Source organism: Procambarus clarkii, chromosome 54, assembly GCF_040958095.1.
Source record: "Procambarus clarkii isolate CNS0578487 chromosome 54, FALCON_Pclarkii_2.0, whole genome shotgun sequence".
In the NCBI taxonomy this organism is placed as follows: Eukaryota; Metazoa; Arthropoda; class Malacostraca; order Decapoda; family Cambaridae; genus Procambarus; species Procambarus clarkii.
The window spans coordinates 13,142,552-13,151,894 of NC_091203.1; positions in this window are offsets into that span (position 1 = coordinate 13,142,552).

Here is a 9,343-nt window from a genome sequence, read left to right on the forward strand (position 1 = left end):
ATTCCAGGTTTTACTGTTTCTTTGAATTACTTTTCAAGTAATTAAAATGTAATTGTAAATATTTTCTAATTAATTTGAATTAATTAACAACAAATAAATTACTAATTTTATTAGGTAATTTATAATCGTTTAAATTACCAATCAAGTTCAATCAATGTGAGCTTTAATATACCAATGTGCTTTAATATACTTACTAGTCTCTCTCATCTTATTTTTTTCTTTCTTGCAATGTATCTGTTATGATTTTATTAATTCCGCTAGAATTTACCTACTTAAAATTATCTGTTAGATTAGGGACCTGCCCGAAATGTTGCGTGTACTAGTGGCTTTACAAGATTGTAAATACCATGTTATGTATTCTCACAAACCCAATGTACCTTCTTGTTTATACATAAATAAATATATAAGTAGCACGGGCTATGGTAAGCAAGTTGAGGACTTACCTGGCACAGGAGCGGGGCAAGTAGCACGGGCTATGGTGAGCCCGTTGTGGACTTACCTGGCACAGGAGCGGGTCTGTAACTTATCCAAACAATGATTGTTGTTTGTGGTTTTAGATTCAGCTACTCAGAACAAAAGTTCCAAGTAGCACGGGCTATGGTGAGGCCATAGTGAAATTACCTGGCACAGGAGCGGGGCTGTGAGAAAACAATCATGGTTGTAGCTGCTTTTATAGCGTGAAGTCAGGTGTCTTGGGGAGATGTGTATACATTGGGTAATAACTTCTTTGTTACATAATCGCTCACCACATCTGGTAACCACTGCTCTCAGGAGATACTGTTAATAATTTAAAGAAAACATAAATACTGCTATATGTTCATAGTTTAATATCCGTTATAAAAACATATTACAGTTATTTACAAACTACTGAGGTAGTCGATGAGATTGAATTTGGGGTCTCTATTCATGCGATGTAATTACATCGCATACAATTTATATTATTATGGTATTATTTTATACACATTTCAAACTTTATATATGCAGAGAACCTTGTAATGAACAAATCCACAAGGTCCGTGACGAGGATTCTAACCTACGTCCGAGATCATCCCAGACGCTGCCTTAATCGATTGAGCTACGACATTGTCTAAAAGAGTTGAAACCGAAGTTCTACTGAACTTACTGGATCCTGTAGCCTCTCGGAGACACAAAACAGGGTTGGCGTTTTTCTACGTTAACATATTGCTAGCTTTGTACTAGCAATTTATTGCTAGCTAGCATATACTATCAAATATGTATGTAGTTGATGAGAGTAGATAATCTCCAGAAACATTCATGAGCTCATAAAAGATTATAAATTTCATATTATGAACAATAAATAGAGATATATAGATAAATTCAAGTTAATATAATTAATTATTGATTTTTAAATCAATAACTTAATATAATTAATATATAATTTTATTACATATAAAAAATTGATATTTAATTTTTAATTATAAAAAATGAAATCATTAATTTAATTAACTAAATTAATTAATAACATTATAATTTATAAATTGCCTAATAAAATTAGTAATTTTTTTTGTTATTTAATTCAAATTAATTAAAAAATATTTACAATTAAATTTTAATTACTTGAAAAGTAATTCAAAGAAACAGTAAAACCTGGAATTAATAAAAAAAATATTTTAATGCAGTCAGTAAATTTTATGAAAGTGTATTACCAAATTCGCAATAATACTTACATTTGCCTAACACTATATTACTTGAAAAGTCTAGCACATGTTGGAATAAAGTTAGGTTTAAGACTTTTAAACCGAGGGAAGTACTAAAGCTACAACATGAGATTACTTGCCAACCACTAATCATATTTCAGTATGGAAATATTTACCAAGGTAAACTATCCCTGTATATACCAAGTATGCAGTACTTGCTAAGATTAACAAGGAATCGTAAACAGTGCATTGTCTTAACGAAAAGTAAAACATATTAAATATTTAATATTTAACATTTAACTAGGGTTTTATATTTGTTAACCTAAAGGAAAATCTTATTGTATAATATGTAATTGATTATATATGGAAAAAAATAATGAAATAAAGAAATAAGAAACATATTAATTACAGCTTTCTCAGTGGAACGTCACTATAACATTGAGATACGATTCAAGGACTCAAGACTCCGGTATAAAAGCCCGGCATCACTGCTGCAAGACACACTCGCTCAGCTGTGGCCACAGCTAACCAACTTTCAGCCATGAAGCTCTTGGTAAGTTGCACTAACAATCGGACTCTCTGATATTGGTTAATATTTAATGTAATGTATTACATAAAATATCAAGGAAAGTAGTAGTCTCTTCGAAGAATATTTCATTTACGAGAATGAAAATATAGTACTTTACTGCTAAATATCATATGACTGTACGTGTGATTTTTCATATTTAGGTGCTTGTAATCCTGGCGGCTGCCGCTTGCGCTTCTGAGATTGAGAAGCGAGATGCAGAGCCCAGTTACGTGACGAGCAATTACGGTAGTGCTTACCCAGCATACAGTCACCGTTACCACAATGGAAAGAGGTCTGCCGAGCCAGAGCCTGAACCATCATACCCAATTTATTCCTCCGGCTTTCGACATGGTTATGATCGTCATTACTACAAGAGGTCTGCCGAACCAGAGCCTGAACCATCGTATCCTCTCTACTACGCTCCCCGTCATGGTTATCGCCGCCATTTCTACAAGAGGTCTGCAGATCCTGAACCATCCTACTCAGTCTTCTCTAATTATGGTTACCGGCCACTAAACCATTAAAGTCACCACTACTACTAGATTTCTGCTGACCTAAATGACACCATCTCTACTTACATTTAGGTCTATGGGAAATCAAACTATATGGTAAACCATCTCAACAATAATTTTCAGACTACGAGGCCTACACGACAAACAATTGCAAAGATCACACTCATCGCCAGGATTACTATCATTATGACATCAATGAGCTGAAATATGCATTAAATTATTCAACAAGTTTAATGTTATTTTGTTGAGTGTTCTGTTGTACAGCAAAGAAATAAATCTATATAATAATTGTTAAGTTTATTATTAATTATCATTTGCATCATTAATATCATTGTGGTATCATAACGTTGAAAACGATTCAATGTGTTTCCGGTTGCTTGACATGGTTAAGATGTTTAATGTTGATATGGTTAATATATCTGGAAGAATATATTAACTTCCGTCAATAATATTGATGAAAAAAGATGTATGTAATTAATTAATTTTATAGAGAAAATATTTGTATATATTGCGATTTGGTACTGAACCTATGAAACGATTTCCGTGGAAATTGTATGCTTGCTTTACGAGGCATGCGATGTATAGACGTATATTTTAAGAACACACTACATGTCTAATAACATTTTGACAAAAACTAAATTCTACATAACAGTTTCCTATCAAATACAATACAGTAAGTTCAGATTGAGATGTCAGCATTTAAATATTTTTAATATTTAAATGTATTCATATTTAAATAAAATTAAATATTTATATTTAAATAAAATAAAAAATATATATTTTTTTTATGTATACTCTATACAGACGTTAGCTGGATGGAATAGAGTTGGATGGGAAGGGGCCACGACTCGCCGAGCCAAAGCATCCATTTTATAAATATTGTCGGTTCTTTCCTCTGATGCAAATAAGGGTAATATATGATAATTTTACTAAAGCTCGCATTAATGAAAAGGTTAAAGTGATATTAGTTTATCAGTAGAGTATTCTGAGTGTTGATGAAATATATTTACTGACAATTTTAGACGAAAAAATTTATATCAGCCGACGAGGGCTAGTTCACTGTACTCACCTATTTGTGTTTGCGGGGGTTACGCTCTGGCTCTTTGGTACCGCCTTTCAACTGTCACTCAACTGGTGTACTGATTTCTGAGCCTACTGGGCTCTTTCATATCTACATTTGAAACTTTGTATGGAGTCAACCTCCACCACATCACTGCCTAATGCATTCCATCTGTTAACTACCCTGACACTGAAAATGTTGTTTCTAATGTCCCTGTGGCTGGCTCATTTGGGTACTCAGTTTCCACCTGTGTCCCCTTGTTCGTGTACCACCCGTGTTAAACAGTTTATCTTTATCTACCCGAATGGAGCCAGTTGGCCGAGCGGACAGCACGCTTTACACGTGAACCCGTGGCCCCGGGTTCGATCCCGGGCTTCGGCGAGAAACGATGGGCAGAGTTTCTTTCACCCTATGCCCCTGTTACATAGCAGTAAATAGGTACCTGGGAGTTAGTCAGCTGTCACGGGCTGCTTCCTGGGGGTGGCAGCCTGGTTGAGGACCAGGCCGCGGGGACACTAAAGCCCCGAAATCAACTCAAGATAACCCTGTCAATTCCTTTGAGAATTTTGTATGAAGTGATCTTGTCTCCCCTTACTCTTCTGTCTTCCAGTGTCGTGAGGTTCATTTTACGCAGCTTTTCCTCGTAACTTATGCCTCTTAGTTCTGGGACTAGCCTAGTGGCATATCTCAGAACTTTTTCCAGCTTCGTCTTCTTCTTGACAAGGTACAGACTCCATGCTGGGGCCGCATACTCCAGGATTGGTCATACATGTAGGGTATAGAGAGTTCTGAATGATTCCTTACACAGGTTTCTGAAGGTAGTTCTGATGTTAAATAGTCTCGCATACGTCGCAGATGTTATTCTCTTGATGTGGGCTTCAGGAGACTAGGTTTGGTGTAACATCAACTTCTAGATCTTTCTCTTTGTCCGTTTAATGAATGACTTTATCTCTCATTCAGTATCCTGTGTATGACCTCCTGTTTCCACTGTATAGTTTCATGACCTTGCGAGGTGGAACTTTAGTAAACATTTGTTAGACCATTCATTCAATCTGTCTAGGTCATCTTGGAGCCTCATATTATCTTCCGCCGTCCTTTTCCTCTTTAAAATTTTTGCATCATCAGCAAATAATGAAAGGAATGAATCTTTTCCCTCTTGAAGTTCATTTACATATATCAGAAACAGTGCTTAGCGCCACTCATGCTGTGAGTAAACATGCTGCCACAATGACAACAAAAAGGAGGCATGGTCCGGGACCATGCCTCGGGACACTAAGCCCCGAAATCAGCTCAAGATAACCTCAAGATGCAGTATATAGCGTATAAATTAAAGAGAAGAAAAATGTGGATAATAGATTAAAAAGAACATAATATGTATTGAATAGTAAATAACTGTTCATATGAGTGTTAAAGGGAGTTTTATAACACATTAAGTATAGTTACTCAGAATTTGTCAGGATACGCATGAGAATAACAATAAAAACTATGTTTCAAGAATTGTAGGAAATTCAGGAGTTTGTATCAAGTGTGACCATCACGCCTCAACACGGAAGATTTCACTGACGCCTTTGAGATAAATTTAGCTCTGATGGCTTCGTGCCGCAGTTAATTTGTCAAACAGAATGTTTAATATTATTGTATATATATATATTGTATATATAAATGTATATATAAATATTTAATATATATATATATATATATATATATATATATATATATATATATATATATATATATATATTTATATATATATATATATATATATATATATATATATATATATATATATATATATAAATATATATATATAAATATATATATATGTATATATATATATATATATATATATATATATATATATATATATATATATATATATATATATATATATATATATATATATATATATATATATATAGATATATATATACATGTATATATATATATATATATATATATATATATATATATATATATATATATATATATATATATATATTTATATATATATATATATATATATATATATATATATATATATATATATTTGTATATATATATATATATATATATATATATATATATATATATATATATATATATATATATATATATTGATACTGATATATATACTGATACTGATACTGAGAGATTCAGCAAGAATACACGATCCTGCTTTCACTGAATGTTCATATCAGTGGGATGTTCTTGCAGCCCCAGCAACCATTATTGAGCCAACAAAACAACACAAACAATCCGGCTGGGACCACCCTGTAGTGGAAAAAGTAGCTGATGCCATGCTCAGCGTCGCAACATCAGACAAGGAGAAAACCCGTGTCAGACAGTGCGTGGCAACCATGCAGGAGACTTCCTCCCGGCAGTACCCATGTCAGCAATGGGCACACGCCTAGATCCAGAATCCCTTCGTGTAGCAGTGGCCCTCCCCCTTGGTGCCCCAATTCACACTGAATACAAGTGTATTTGCAACAGAGTGGAAGCAGACCAATACGGACTGCATGGGTTGCATTGCGGAAGCACAAAGAGCTGACATGCAAGACACAACGAGGTCAATGACATCATCAAGAGAAACCTCGTCTCAGCTAGGTGCCCAGCGGAGAGAGAACCTCGCATCCTAGGTGTCCAAAACCTGGATTTCCCTGCACTTCGCCCTGATGGCATCACCATATACTCCTGGAAGGAGGGTAGACAGTTGGTGTGGGACTACACGTGTGTATCCACCTTGGCTGACACCTATGTACACTTCGGAGCTGATCACGCATGTGGGGCGGCCAACCACAGGGAAACAGCAAAATCACTCAAGTACAGGAGACTGGATGGTCAATACCTCTTTGTTCCCATAGCGTCTCAGACGCATGGCCCCTGGGGCAAGAGTGCCTTGGGATTTCTCAAGGAATTAGGTTCCAAGCTCATTGACGTCACCAGATACCCAAGAACTTCCAGTGTTTTGTTTCAGCGTCTCAGTTTGGCGATCCAGAGGGGAAATGCTTGCTGCGTTCTCGGTTCCTCTCCGGAAGCGGAGGAGCTTCAAGAGATCCATAACCTTTAGGCATTTGCCTTGTATGTTTTGTAACCTTTAAATACACAATAAAGAACAAAAAAAAAAGGAAGGGGGTGGAAGGAGAAAAGCACACAAACTGTATTGGAGGGGACCTACATTCCCTCCAATGCGTTATGTGTGGTTTCCTCCGAGGTTATGGGTCCCCGTTCTTCCAGCCAGAGGTGGTACTCCCTTCCCTATTAATATATATATATATATATATATATATATATATATATATATATATATATATATATATATATATATATATATATATATATATATATATATATATATATGTCGTACCTAGTAGCCAGAACTCACTTTTTGGCCTACTATTCAAGGCCCGATTTGCCTAATAAGCCAAGTTTTCATGAATTAATTGTTTTTCGACTACCTAACCTACCTAACCTAACCTAACCTAACTTTTTCGGCTACCTAACCAAACCTAACCTATAAAGATAGGTTAGGTTAGGTTAGGTAGGGTTGGTTAGGTTCGGTCATATATCTACGTTAATTTTAACTCCAATAAAAAAAATTGACCTCATACATAATGAAATGGGTAGCTTTATCATTTCATAAGAAAAAAATTAGAAAAAATATATTAATTCAGGAAAACTTGGCTTATTAGGCAAATCGGGCCTTGAATAGTAGGCCAAAAAGTGAGTTCTGGCTACTAGGTACGACATATATATATATATATATATATATATATATATATATATATATATATATATATATATATATATATATATATATATAAATATATATATATATATATATATATATATTATTAAATATGACCGAAAAAGTAAGATTAATAATTCTAACACGAATTTTCTCCATCTTTCGTACATTTCATTTCACTGTTGGTGGTAATTAAAAAATCAATTCTCCAAAATTCATTTTTATTTCTAGTCTGACGCGACACTTGAGCGCGTTTCGTAAAACTTATTACATTTTCAAAGACTGTTTCGTGTTCTGTCTTGTGTTTAGGAATTTAATACCCTATTAATACCACCTCACCCCATCCACCTCACTCAAATGTAGATATAAAGAAATCGAAGTTGTGTAAGTTCTATTCAGTTGTGTATGTGTAAACTAAAGTCTTTGAAAATGTAGTAAGTTTTATGAAACGCGCTCAAGTGTCGCGTCAGACTAGAAATAAAAATAAATTTTGGAGAATTTATTTTTGAATTACCACCAACAGTGAAAAGAACCGTACGAAAGATCGAGAAAATTCGTGTTAGAATTATTAATCTTACTTTTTCGGTCATATTTAATAATGTATGTCTACAGGAAAGACTGCTACCAAAATATACTAATATTAAAACGCACGACACAGCAGCAAGGAATCAAGCCGTCACGATAAAATATCGCCAGGATCTGATTCGTGATCAGATATACAAGGCAGAAAATGAAATCAAAGACAACAAAACGCAACTACTTCATGCTACAAACGAATGGAGAAATAGCAACATCGACGAAATTCTCCGTACCCGCATTGAACAACATCTCGACTACCTCACACACCGACATCACCTCAGCACTGAAACAAGGATCATCAAGAAACTAACAACGTTATATGGAGGACCTATGGCAATTCCACGACCAAGAGATAGCTTTCTGAACCTTGCAGGAATTAACCTCACTGATGACCAAGTCACTCTCCTAAATCTAGGTATAAACTGCCAAGTTATGTCCAGACCGAGTGAGATGGCCCGGAAAGTGGAGTTGGAAATTCTGTTGGACGACATATTCGACCTCGAGACACAAAAGAAGGTCACTACCAAAGATACCTTACAAGCAGAACTTATTGCGGAAGGAGGAAAGAATCGAGGCAACTACAGAAGCACCATACTGTCCCCCGAGCTCAAAGCGGCAGCTAAAAGCCTTCGTGAGAACAAGGAGATAGTTGTCAGGAGAGGTGACAAGTCGCCAATATACGTCATTCTTAAAAAAGACGAATATCTGGCGCAAATTTACATTTGCCTAACACTACATTACTTGAAAAGTCTAGCACATGTTGGAATAAAGTTAGGTTTAACCGAGGGAAGTACTAAAGCTACAACATGAGATTACTTGCCAACCACTAATCATATTTCAGTATGGAAATATTTACCAAGGTAAACTATCCCTGTATATACCAAGTATGCAGTACTTGCTAAGATTAACAAGGAATCGTAAACAGTGCATTGTCTTAACGAAAAGTAAAACATATTAAATATTTAATATTTAACATTTAACTAGGGTTTTATATTTGTTAACCTAAAGGAAAATCTTATAATAAAATATGTAATTGATTATATATGGAAAAAAAATAAAATAAAGAGATAAGAAACATATTAATTACAGCTTTCTCAGTGGAACGTCACTATAACATTGAGATACGATTCAAGGACTCAAGACTCTCCGGTATAAAAGCCCGGCATCACTGCTGCAAGACACACTCGCTCAGCTGTGGCCACAGCTAACCAACTTTTAGCC